The following is a 12303-nucleotide window of genomic DNA, read 5'->3' as shown; positions in this document are numbered from 1 at the left end:
ATCTGTTTAAGTAGAAGTGTCTGTCTGATTGTTGTTCTCTAAAGCTTCTATTTCTATTAAGAGTTCCCAAAATTACCATAGAACTTTCTAGTTTGTCTGTTGTACTCTGGATTAAATCTGTTATAGTTATAGTAATCTCTGTCTTCCTCATAATTTTCTTCTTCCCCTTCTGGATAAGTTTTATAACTATCATATTGTTCTTCTTCTCTCTCTGGGTAATCTCTATATCTCTCATATTGTCTCTGTGGTGCTTGTCTGTAATAATCCTCTTGTTCTCTTGTATAGTATTTGTAATTTCTGTTTCCATAATAAGTAGTTTCATATTGTCTATTTTGTCCATACCCATCACTTTGATAATGTCTAGTATTGTCAAAATACCCTGTGTCCACTCTATTACCTTTAGGGTTCCTCCTCCATCTCTGTGGGTTAGTTTCTTCCTCCTCTCTTCTTTCATCTCCCCAAGTCCAAAAGTTTGCCATAGTTATATATGGTCCCGAAAAAATCAATAAAGAATAATCAGTATTATTTTTTTTTTTTTTTTTTATTATTTTTTTCTTTTAAAATGTTCTTGATTCAGAAACAATAACATATATGTTGTTCTCATTAACTCCTTCTTTAAGGCAGTTTTTTTGCCTTTAATTATATTATCGTTAACTTATTGTACATATATTTTTTACAGCTATTTACAATCACTTATGTTACAGTACATTCAAGAATATTTCTTTAAGTTGATAAGATACAATACCTTTCCAGATATTTATCCGTTTCTTGTTCTTTTGTTAAGCTATTAATCTTTAGTTTATTCAATTAGAATTAACTGAAGGTGCTCCCTTACACCCAGCTTCTTCATCAAAACCTTTTTTGTCCCCCCCAAAAAATTTTTTTTATTTGTCGTTGGACCTTCAGGCTAGTTTGCATATGTCGATCAAAAAAAACTTATTTTACTTTTAATATTCCGTATAATTTAAAGTCAATTCAGTGTTTTTTTTTTTTTTAACAGAAATATTCTTATTGGTTCCTTTATTGTACAACACCAGGGTCAAACACTTAATAATCTTAAAAGTTTGAACTAAGTATAAGTAGGAAAAAAACTATAAATAAAAGATAGAAAAATAATAATTCGTATTTGAAAAACGCACCAGACGTTTCGCTTCACTCAGCTTCTTCAGTGGTGACTTAAAATTAAAATTAACTAAAAGATTGAAGATTGAACGTCTGTGTAAGGACCCAATCTGTAGAAGTAGTTTATCAAGATTTTCTGTAGGAAAGAAAAAAGAAGAGGGGGAGGGGGTGAGCGACCCGTGGGACCTGGCAAGGTTAGGTTTTTTAATTTTTATTTTTGTTTATAGTGTGACGTTCCACACTTTATATTATCCCTCGGGTTTTTATTTTTCAACCCGAGGTAGTGGCACCCTCCTCACCGAGTCGTCACTTTCCCTCCCACTTCTACTCATTCCAAATTATTTTCTTTCAATGTTTTATACAATCCACCTATTTACATATCTAATATATTATACAGATTTCTTTAAACATAATTTACAATATAGTCTGAATTGTACTCACATTTATTTCTCTATCTCAAAATTACTTGTCAACGTTATGTTTAATTTCTATATTAATAGGAAAAAACTTTCTTGTTGCTTTAATTTTTCTTCTCTTCAACAGTCGCCCTTTGGCTATTCGATAAGTCGTCTTCACACTCTCTTTGTGTGGCCTCCTGGGAATGTTGGTCCTCCCGGGGTTGTCCGCATCTCATTGGCTCACAGTTATACCTACACACTCCCTATCTGTATTATACATATTTGATACTATCTATCTGTAATAATCGATTATCAATAACCTCTTTATTAATCTTTCTTTCATTCCATTTCCTTTAATTCATTCCATAATTTCATCTGAAAAGCAAAAAAGACGTGTCAATTTGTTCTTATAGTAAATTAGGTATCATCTTTGGAAAATCGGTACTGTCTCTTTAAATACTCGTTTTATTTTCTTGCACCATAATCCTATATTATTTCTAAAAAATAAAAAGTGACAATCTTTCTTTAGGTTAAGTTCTTTAATATTATTATAAAAAATCCCGTTCTAATATCTTCAAATTGCTCTTAATAAGATCAAATATATAGGTTCCATATAAGTCAATGGGACTACTTTCCTATTGACTTGCATTGTAGTTTCCTTGAACTTTTTTTTGGTGCCTTGCATCTATATTGTGTGTTATTTTTAAATTTTTCTTTCTATAGTTACAAGTATATATTCCATAATATTCAAAATATATTTATTTTTTATGTGCCCATATTTATAAAATATTTAAAATCCTCCCCCTGCATGTCCTATGTCTCTTAGGTCCATATACCTGTTAGGGTTATATATCACAAGGGTTTAATAGGATTAGGGTTACACATGTTAGGGTTATATATCACAAGGGTTTAATAGGATTAGGGTTACACATATTAGGGTTATATATTCATGTTCAGTGGGGATTACCAATTCAATTAGGGTTATTTAAATAAGTTATGGGGATAAAAGGGATCCTTAGGTTCAGCCCCAAGGTTATTAAGTTTAATGTTTGAGAGGGAATTATAATTCTAGGGGGATTATATTATTAAAAAATTAATTTTAGGCATGGGAGGGGGATTTTAAGATTAGGCGTGTAAAAGGGGGGGACCTTAAGTTTAGGCATGGGGGGGGGGGGGAATACTTAAGATTAGGCATGTGGAAGGGGGGACCTTAAGTTTAGGCATGGGGGAAAAATATCTTAAGATTAGGCATGTGTAAGGGGGGACCTTAAGTTTAGGCATGGGGGGGAAATTTCTTAAGATTAGGCATGTGGAAGGGGGGGACCTTAAGTTTAGGCATGGGGGAAAAATATCTTAAGATTAGGCATGTGTAAGGGGGGACCTTAAGTTTAGGCATGTTTGGGGGGGGGGGGGGGGGGGGAAAGAATTCTTAAGATTAGGCGTGTAGAAGGGGGGACCTTAAGTTTAGGCATGGGGGGGAAAAAATCTTAAAATTAGGCATGTGGAAAGAGGGACCTTAAGTTTAGGCATGGGGGGGAAATTCTTAAGATTAGGCGTGTGGAAGGGGGGACCTTAAGTTTAGGCATGGGGGGGAAAAAACTTAAGATTAGGGTTAGGGTTAGGGTTAGGGTTAGGGTTAGGGTTAGGGTTAGGGTTAGGGTTTTTAATTTTTATTTTTGTTTATAGTGTGACATTCACACTGTATATTATCCCTCGGGTTTTTATTTTTCAACCCGAGGTAGTGGCACCCTCCTCACCGAGTCGTCACTTTCCCTCCCACTTCTACTCATTCCAAATTATTTTCTTTCAATGTTTTATACAATCCACCTATTTACATAACTAATATATTACATAGATTTCTTTATACATCATTTACAATATATTCTGAATTGTACTTACATTTATTTCTCTATCTCAAAATTACTTGTCAACGTTATGTTTAATTTCTATATTAATAGGAAAAAACTTTCTTGTTGCTTTAATTTTTCTTCTCTTCAACAGTCGCCCTGTGGCTATTCGATAAGTCGTCTTCACACTCTCTTTGTGTGGCCTCCTGGGAATGTTGGTCCTCCCGGGGTTGTCCGCATCTCATTGGCTCACAGTTATACCTACACACTCCCTATCTGTATTATACATATTTGATACTATCTATCTGTAATAATCGATTATCAATAACCTCTTTATTAATCTTTCTTTCATTCCATTTCCTTTAATTCATTCCATAATTTCATCTGAAAAGCAAAAAAGACGTGTCAATTTGTTCTTATAGTAAATTAGGTATCATCTTTGGAAAATCGGTACTGTCTCTTTAAATACTCGTTTATTTTCTTGCACCATAATCCTATATTATTTCTAAAAAATAAAAAGTGACAATCTTTCTTTAGGTTAAGTTCTTTAATATTATTATAAAAAATCCCGTTCTAATGTCTTCAAATTGCTCTTAATAAGATCAAATATATAGGTTCCATATAAGTCAATGGGACTACTTTCCTATTGACTTGCATTGTAGTTTCCTTGAACTTTTTTTTGGTGCCTTGCATCTATATTGTGTGTTATTTTTAAATTTTTCTTTCTATAGTTACAAGTATATATTCCATAATATTCAAAATATATTTATTTTTTATGTGCCCATATTTATAAAATATTTAAAATCCTCCCCCTGCATGTCCTATGTCTCTTAGGTCCATATACCTGTTAGGGTTATATATCACAAGGGTTTAATAGGATTAGGGTTACACATGTTAGGGTTATATATCACAAGGGTTTAATAGGATTAGGGTTACACATATTAGGGTTATATATTCATGTTCAGTGGGGATTACCAATTCAATTAGGGTTATTTAAATAAGTTATGGGGATAAAAGGGATCCTTAGGTTCAGCCCCAAGGTTATTAAGTTTAATGTTTGAGAGGGAATTATAATTCTAGGGGGATTATATTATTAAAAAATTAATTTTAGGCATGGGAGGGGGATTTTAAGATTAGGCGTGTAAAAGGGGGGACCTTAAGTTTAGGCATGGGGGGGGGGGGGAATACTTAAGATTAGGCATGTGGAAGGGGGGACCTTAAGTTTAGGCATGGGGGGGAAAAATTCTTAAGATTAGGCATGTGGAAGGGGGGACCTTAAGTTTAGGCATGGGGGGGAAATTTCTTAAGATTAGGCAGGTGGAAGGGGGGACCTTAAGTTTAGGCATGGGGGAAAAATATCTTAAGATTAGGCATGTGTAAGGGGGGACCTTAAGTTTAGGCATGTTTGGGGGGGGGGGGGGGGGGGAAAGAATTCTTAAGATTAGGCGTGTAGAAGGGGGGACCTTAAGTTTAGGCATGGGGGGGAAAAAATCTTAAAATTAGGCATGTGGAAAGAGGGACCTTAAGTTTAGGCATGGGGGGGAAATTCTTAAGATTAGGCGTGTGGAAGGGGGGACCTTAAGTTTAGGCATGGGGGGGGAAAAAACTTAAGATTAGGCGTGTGGAAGGGGGGACCTTAAATTTAGGCATGGGGGGGGGGGGGGAACTTAAGTTTAGGCTTTTAGGGGGACATTTTATTAATTTTAGTTATAGGGGCGGGTTTAGATTAAGTATAGGGGAGGGGGGGACTTTAAATTTTGAGTTTAAGAAAGGATAGTTATTATAATTGGGGCTAAACAAAAGGGAGGGGGGGCCTATATAGAAAAATATCATCAAGTAAAATTTCAGTTTATTTCTTTATCAAGGTTCTTAAAACGTCCAAATATTGTTTTAAATAATGAGGGTCAAATACTTTACCTAGGGGCTCATATTGTCAGGATTGTCCCTTTTAAAAAAATTGAGACTCCCCCAGACACAAGCTCCCTGGGTAGTATCCTCTATCAACATGAGCTGCTCTATGTTTAGTTAAAACCTTTAGGAAATGTACATCCTAATTCCTCAATCCACTGTGCTTCTATCATTTTTCTCTGTCTATTAGTCCAGTCTTTGTGGTGGTCAATTACTCTGATCCTTAATTCTTTACTGCCTCTTTCTCCAAAATGTTTCACTAGAGGAGTATCTATTTTCTGCGTATTTATATTAGTAAGGTGTTGTGATAGTCTGATTTTCAAAGATTTGGATGTTTCGCCTACATACACCTTTTGAGCAATGTAGGCAAACAATTGCATATACACAGTTACTAGTTTGTAAAAAAATTATGTTGTCTTCTGGGGAGTATCCTGATATTTCTTTTAGCTTTCAGCCAATTCTTCTTAAACCAATATTTCCTTATCCATTGATTTTTCTTTGTTATTTTTTCTATTTGATATTTTGGCATGAACCAGTAAATCTTTTAAATTTCTATTCCTCTTGTAAGCTGCTACTAATGTTATGTTTCTGTAGTTTTCATTTTTTGTTTGCAATTTAATAAAGTTCTCTTTAATCCATCTATTGACTTGCATGGTTCTATTATTATATACACATATCACAGGTATTATTCTTTCTTTAGATCCTACATTCTGCTCTGATCTATTACCCATGTTCAGTTGTACTTGATTACTTTCTACTGTTTTTTGGTTTTGTAAGAATTTTCTAAGACTTCCTCTTAAAAAAGTCCTTGTATAGCCTCTGAATTTTAAGGCTTTGAAAAGGGTCTTTACAGCCACTGAAAAATCTTTCTCCAGGGAGCAAATTCTGTGGAATCTTAACAGTTGTGACTTAATCACTCCTCTTTGTGTATGTTTCGGGTGAAAGCTATTTACATGTAACAATGAGTGGGTGTCTGTATCTTTAAAATATACTTTTGTCAAGAGTTTATTCTGTTCCTTGAATATTTCTACATCTAAAAAATTAATTTTTTGTTGGTTTGTTGTAAATTTCAATTTAATATTAGACCAATGGTTATTTAGGATCTGAGTATATTCTAAGAAACTTTCCATATTATGGTTCCATAATCCAAAAATGTCATCCAGAAATCTAAAATAAAGAAGAGGTTTAGATTCAACTATCTGTTCTAATTCTTCTTCCCATTTTGCCAAGTAAAGGTTGGCATACGCAGGTGCAAACCTTTTTCCCATGGCAGTGCCCTTAATCTGAAGAAAACATTCTTCATCAAATAAAAAATCATTCCTAGTCAGGGATATTCTTAATAGTTTTAATATATACTCATCTGGTCCTTTTCCGGTCTTTGAATTTTTTTAGCCAATAATCAACTACCTGTATCCCATGTTGGATATCAATATTTGTATAAAGGCTTTCAACGTCCATTGTAAAAAGTATAGTTTCTTCTGAGATTGTGAGTTGTTGGATTTTGCTCAAAAAATCATATGTGTCTTTTATATATGAAGGGTGTTTTTTAGAAATAGGTGTCAAATAAAAATCTATAAATGTAGCAATATTATAAGTTTCCGAGCCACAATCGGATACAATGGGTCTGCCTGGGGGTATTTTATACGGAACTGTCCACTCTTCTGGGTTTTTGTGAATCTTAGGTAAAATGTAGAAATATCTATTTCTAGGGATCACTGGCTCTTTAAAAAAAGACTTTGCTTCTTACTGATGATACCTGTCTGTTTCATGTCTTCAATTACCTTATGGCAAATCTTTTGGGTTTCTAAATATATAGAATCTTTAATGGTACATAATAATCTTTATTATGTAATTGTTTTAATGCTTCCTTAGTATAGTCTTCAATATCTTGAATCACTATAGCGCTGCCCTTATCTGCAGGTTTAATGATTACATTTTTTGTTCTTTTAAGTTGTGATACTGCTTTTAATTCTGTTTTGGTTATATTAGGTGTATCTTTTAAGTTCAAGGTAAGTATTTTCTCAACTTGTTTTTTTACAGTTTGAGATAAATTCCTTGGTTTCCTCTGAAATTTTTTTATTCGGTGGTATCCATCCTGATTTTTCAATAAAGGGTAATCTGTTTCTGTCCATACATATGTCTCCTTCAAAATGATCTATCAATTTAATCCTTCTGTAAAATTCTTCCAGATCTTTTTTTTATAGTTTCTTTCTCTATTTTAACTGTATTTTTATCTTGTAGAGGGGTAGGTATAAAAGTAAGTCCTTTATTTAATATTCTGTATTGTTTTTCATTAAGTTCTGTGTATTTAGATAAATTGAGGACATTATTTTTTAAATGAGATGGATTTAAATATAGAGGTTATTGTCCTTTCTGTCAGTTTAAAGCTTGAATCCACTTTTGTAAAAAAGTTGCGAGCAGTCTCTCTAGTCCAGTGGATATTGTCTTTTTTACTTTGAATTCAGAATCCATCAACTTATTGATGTATGTAGTGTTTCTGATAATGTATTCATTTAATTGTTGTAAATTCTCTTTCTGTAATTCTGTTAAGCCAGAGGAGAAATTAATCTCCTGAAAATATATGTCAGCTTTTGGAAATGTCTTTTGTGCCGTAGCTCTGAGAGTTTGTATTTGTTTCTGTAAAGTATTAGTGTGTATAAAGTCCTTATTATTAATTCCCACAGAAAGGATTACATTTTTAACTGTGGAGTTTTGATTTTTGTCTTTTAAGGATGGAGGTAAGGTGGTTTACCTTAGCTCCAGGGTAGCTATCAAGTTGTAGATTCTTACACTGATAGCCCCCTACCATTCTAATATTAGAGTCTCCCATTACTATGTTTGTTTTCTTGACACTAATGTTCCATTCAATGTGCTTGTGTTTTGAAATCCCATGATTTCTGGGATATTGAATTCCACTTGTAGGAATGTGAGATAGTGTCTGACTATCTCTTTTGTTCATTTCCAAGATATCTCCTTCTTTAGTAATATCTTGTACCTCTTTTTCTGTCTGTGTAGTTGATCTTTCTTTATTATGTTCTCTGATAACTCCATTTTGTTCTATGATTATATTTGGTTCTGTGCTGATTGTCTCTACCTCAAGAGAGAAATCTGGCACTACAAAAAGTTCTTTCCTGTTTTCTTTGTCTTTCTTTTCAGTAGGAGAAATCTGATTTGTTTTGTTTACTTTTCATTATTGTACTTTCCTGTTTGTCTGGTTTTGTCAATTTCTGTTGTGCTGAATGTTTGGATTGTTTGAGTATTTACCTCATTCTGATCTTTCATCAATGTAACTTCTGTAATTGTTCTTGTTTCTCTCACTTTAGGTGTAAACATTTTATAATATTTCTGTTCTCTTTTGTGTTTTGTGCCTGTTCTTAGACTTTCTTCATCTGAACTTGTGTTAATAATAATATCTGAAACAGTTTCAACTTTTTGTTTCAACTGTGGTTCTGTCTGTTTTGTTTTTTCTTTTCCTGAGTTCTCTAATTGAGTAAAATAGTCACTTAAGTTCATCTGTGATATCTGACCTTCCTCAGGTATAAAAGTATCTGGTGAGGAATTGTATGGTTCAGAAGGTGTATAGAAACTAAGATCATCAAATTGGCCTGCCAATATCATGGCCTGCACTGTGTCTTTAGGTGAGCTCTGCTATATTTACGATGTAAGTCTACTTTTGTAGTCTTATTAGGTAAAAGTTCTACCTGTTCTATATTCTTTATTTCTACTTGTTTAGGTGAGGGTGACCGAGTAAAGGCCTGCCAGTCTTCCCTGACAGTTTGTTCCATAGCTTGTACTGTTTCAGGTGATCTTCCTGAGACTACCTGAGCCCAGGTAAGTGCTTTAATATGTTCTTTATTTTTGGTTTTATCTGCCTTTCCATCTTTTATTTTGTCTCTATTTTCATCTCTTTCTTTTCTTTTTATTTTTAATGTAAAGTCTTTTAGTCCTTCATGAACTTTGTGTCTCATTTCTTTTATTATCTCCTCTATGTTTTGTTCTTTAGTATTGTCCATTAGATTTCTATCTTTTCTTTGAAGATTTTCTTGAACTTCTTCTATTATTTTCTGTGTTTGTATCTCTTTTTGTTTATTTAAATTCATCTCCGTCAATCATTGTTTAATCTCTCCAATTCATTCGTAAGTGTATCTAACCAGATTGTATGGTCTTTCTCAAATCTTCTTTTAAACCAGCTCATTGCTGTCTGCCAATATTCATACCACTGTCTATCTATGGTAAGTATTTTAATTATTTCCCTTTCCAGCTCTTTTAAAACCTCTATATAATGTTCGTGCAAAATCTGTATGCTAGTGGCTTCCCAATTTCTAGCATTAGCCTCAATCAGTTCTTTGGTCTTTCCGGTTATAAAGGCTGGTCTAATATATTCCTGTAAGATTCTCGTTTGTTGTGCAATAGCCCATGGAATCTTCCCATTAATAGCGTCAACAATGATATTCTTATGACGTTTGACTTGGGCCCATTTAAAGAATATTCTAACTTTAGAGGTGTACAGAGTATATGATCTGTAACCTCTTTGTTCTGTGTAATTATTGAAACGATTCTGTGTTTCCTGCATTGGTCTGTTTAAGTAGAAGTGTTTGTCTGATTGTTGTTCTCTAAAGCTTCTATTTCTATTAAAAGAGTTCCCAAAATTACCATAGAACTTTCTAGTTTGTCTGTTGTACTCTGGATTAAATCTGTTATAGTTATAGTAATCTCTGTCTTCCTCATAATTTTCTTCTTCCCCTTCTGGATAAGTTTTATAACTATCATATTGTTCTTCTTCTCTCTCTGGGTAATCTCTATATCTCTCATATTGTCTCTGTGGTGCTTGTCTGTAATAATCCTCTTGTTCTCTTGTATAGTATTTGTAATTCTGTTTCCATAATAAGTAGTTTCATATTGTCTATTTTGTCCATACCCATCACTTTGATAATGTCTAGTATTGTCAAAATACCCTGTGTCCACTCTATTACCTTTAGGGTTCCTCCTCCATCTCTGTGGGTTAGTTTCTTCCTCCTCTCTTCTTTCATCTCCCCAAGTCCAAAAGTTTGCCATAGTTATATATGGTCCCGAAAAATCAATAAAGAATAATCAGTATTATTTCTTTTTTCTTTTTTTTATTATTTTTTTCTTTTAAAAATGTTCTTGATTCAGAAACAATAACATATATGTTGTTCTCATTAACTCCTTCTTTAAGGCAGTTTTTTTGCCTTTAATTATATTATCGTTAACTTATTGTACATATATTTTTTACAGCTATTTACAATCACTTATGTTACAGTACATTCAAGAATATTTCTTTAAGTTGATAAGATACAATACCTTTCCAGATATTTATCCGTTTCTTGTTCTTTTGTTAAGCTATTAATCTTTAGTTTATTCAATTAGAATTAACTGAAGGTGCTCCCTTACACCCAGCTTCTTCATCAAAACCTTTTTTTGTCCCCCCAAAAAAATTTTTTTTATTTTTTTGTCGTTGGACCTTCAGACTAGTTTGCATATGTCGATCAAAAAAAAACTTATTTTACTTTTAATATTCCGTATAATTTAAAGTCAATTCAGTGTTTTTTTTTTTTTTTAACAGAAATATTCTTATTGGTTCCTTTATTGTACAACACCAGGGTCAAACACTTAGTTCAAACTTTTGAGATTATTAAGTATAAGTAGGAAAAAAACTATAAAATAAAAGATAGAAAAATAATACGTATTGAAAAACGCACCAGACGTTTCGCTTCACTCAGCTTCTTCAGTGGTGACTTAAAATTAAAATTAACTAAAAGATTGAAGATTGAACGTCTGTGTAAGGACCCAGTTTGTAGAAGTAGTTTATCGAAATTTTTCTGTAGGAAAGAAAAAAGAAGAGGGGGAGGGGGGTGAGCGACCCGTGGGACCTGGCAAGGTTAGGTTTTTTAATTTTTATTTTTGTTTATAGTGTGACATTCACACTGTAATATTATCCCTCGGCGTTTTTATTTTTCAACCCGAGGTAGTGGCACCCTCCCTCACCGAGTCGTCACTTTCCCTCCCACTTCTACTCATCTCCAAATTATTTTCTTTCAATGTTTTATACCAATCCACCTATTTACATAACTTAATATATTACATAGATTTCTTTATACATCATTTACAATATATTCTGAATTGTACTTACATTTATTTCTCTATCTCAAAATTACTTGTCAACGTTATGTTTAAATTTCTATATTAATAGGAAAAACTTTCTTGTTGCTTTAATTTTTCTTCTCTTCAACAGTCGCCCTGTGGCTATTCGATAAGTCGTCTTCACACTCTCTTTGTGTGGCCTCCTGGGAATGTTGGTCCTCCCGGGGTTGTCCGCATCTCATTGGCTCACAGTTATACCTACACACTCCCTATCTGTATTATACATATTTGATACTATCTATCTGTAATAATCGATTATCAATAACCTCTTTATTAATCTTTCTTTCATTCCATTTCCTTTAATTCATTCCATAATTTCATCTGAAAAGCAAAAAAGACGTGTCAATTTGTTCTTATAGTAAATTAGGTATCATCTTTGGAAAATCGGTACTGTCTCTTTAAATACTCGTTTTATTTTCCTTGCACCATAATCCTATATTATTTCTAAAAAATAAAAAGTGACAATCTTTCTTTAGGTTAAGTTCTTTAATATTATTATAAAAAATCCCGTTCTAATGTCTTCAAATTGCTCTTAATAAGATCAAATATATAGGTTCCATATAAGTCAATGGGACTACTTTCCTATTGACTTGCATTGTAGTTTCCTTGAACTTTTTTTTGGTGCCTTGCATCTATATTGTGTGTTATTTTTAAATTTTTCTTTCTATAGTTACAAGTATATATTCCATAATATTCAAAATATATTTATTTTTTATGTGCCCATATTTATAAAATATTTAAAATCCTCCCCCTGCATGTCCTATGTCTCTTAGGGTTAGGGTTAGGGTTAGGGTTAGGGTTAGGGTTAGGGTTAGGGTTAGGGTTAGGGTTAGGGGTTAGGGTTAGGGTTAGGGTTAGGGTTAGGG

Source organism: Erpetoichthys calabaricus, chromosome 2, assembly GCF_900747795.2.
Source record: "Erpetoichthys calabaricus chromosome 2, fErpCal1.3, whole genome shotgun sequence".
Taxonomy (NCBI): Eukaryota; Metazoa; Chordata; class Cladistia; order Polypteriformes; family Polypteridae; genus Erpetoichthys; species Erpetoichthys calabaricus.
The sequence above is the reverse complement of the archived record's forward strand: the minus strand, read 5'-3'. Positions refer to the sequence as shown.